The sequence below is a fragment of the Carlito syrichta genome, unplaced genomic scaffold (genome assembly GCF_000164805.1).
Source record: "Carlito syrichta isolate Samal-C Ts95f unplaced genomic scaffold, Tarsius_syrichta-2.0.1 Scaffold309294, whole genome shotgun sequence".
In the NCBI taxonomy this organism is placed as follows: Eukaryota; Metazoa; Chordata; class Mammalia; order Primates; family Tarsiidae; genus Carlito; species Carlito syrichta.
In genome coordinates, this window is record NW_007253390.1 from 1,395,181 (window position 1) to 1,396,797 (window position 1,617).

General features: G+C 49.7%; 1 protein-coding gene across 1 annotated transcript in view; it reads left to right on the forward strand.

Annotated features, from left to right (window-relative positions):
• Positions 1-1,617, forward strand: part of LOC103269564 (neuron navigator 1-like) — a 97,856-nt gene that overhangs the window by 81,264 nt on the left and 14,975 nt on the right. The window lies entirely within an intron of this gene.

Consider the following 1,617-nt stretch of genomic DNA (forward strand, 5'->3'; position numbering starts at 1 on the left):
CAGGCAATCCACTCACCTCAGCCTCCCAAAGGCGCGGGATGACAGGCTGAGCCATCGAGCCCGGCTCTAGTTTTTATTTTCTTGCCTCACATGCCCATGTGGCCAACATATTATTTTTTTAGTCTTGACTCCTTTGGGGTTTGTAGCCCCATGCAGCAAACAGCAGGAGGGCCACTGGGCTCCATCTCAGCCCACTTGCTGATTGAGAGGGTTCAGGATTCTCTGGAGTAACAATAAAAACCTGGGAGCTCCCCTAGGGAGCAGGAGCACTCAGCAACTAGAAGTATGCGATTTGCCACACTGCGGGGGTTCCCTGACAACCACCTCTGACAATATTGTGACTTAAGTTGGGGGCTGAGGATGAGTAATAGAATAAACAATCCTCTGCCTGCATTGCATGCTGCCTGGAAATGGGGCACTTCTGGGGCAGAGGCCTGCCAGCATTTGTTCTAGGGCCTCTGGGGTCCTCAGATGGTAAAGAAAGTGGTGGAGGGAGGGCTGGAGTTGCCTTAGGGACAGCGACTGCCTCTACCTGAGGGCAGAGAAGATTTGCATACTGGGTCTTCCATCCATTTTCAGCACCTGCCCCCAGCCGTACTGTAGGACTCAGCCTTCATAGTGAATTCAATACGAGGTCGCTGGTTGCAGGAACCTGCAGAACCCACCTAGTCCAACCTCTGAGTAGTGGGTAGAGACCACTATGGAATTTTTTTTTTTTTTGAGTTGGAGTCTCACTCTGTCGCCCAGACTGGAGTGCAGTGGACGCTCCCGGCCACTGCAGCCTCGACCTGCTGGGTTCCGGCGATCCTTCCGCCTCAGCCTTCCAAGTAGCCGGAATTAATAGCCATGCGCTACCACGCCCGGCTGATTTTTTGATTTATTGTAGAGGTGAGGTCTCGCTGCCCAGGCGGGTCTCGAACCTGCGGGCTCAGACAATCCACTCACCTCAGCCTCCCAAAGGCGCGGGATTACAGGCTGAGCCACCGAGCCTGGCTCACTATGGAATTTATCCGTAGGCCAACTAGCGCACTGAGGGATGCCTGCAGTGCCTTCCCTGGTTGGAGTTGGAAAGTTTGTGTCCTTGGGTGGAGGAGAGGGATAAAAAGGATTCAATTCCCAGGGACATTTAGCTCATCTTAAGCACAAAATGGTCATCAGCAAATACTGGTTGTGATGTGTGAAAACAAATTCCCAAGGACTTTTTACAGATACTATTTGGAGAAAGTGGCCCATTGACTAGGGCTGGCAATCTGTTTTTTAGAGAGACTTGTGTTCATAATGACTTTTATTACAATGATATTTGACCCGTGTGTATGAAGAGCCCACAGTGTGACAAATTTCAGAACTTAGACAAAACGTGGGGCACCTAATCCTGGATATCTAATAGGGTCAGGAAAGATTCTTTTTTCTTCTTGGGAACGGAGAGACAGAGGAGAGAAAGAGAGAGAGAGAGAATAAATGTGTGTTGCTTAATCCTTCTTGTTTCCGGATCATTTTATCTAACCTGGATTTCTTTTTTTTTTTATTTTTTTTTTTATTTATTGTAGAGATGAGGTCTCGCTGCCCAGGCGGGTCTGGAACCCGCGGGCTCAGGCAATCCACTCACCTCTTCCTCCC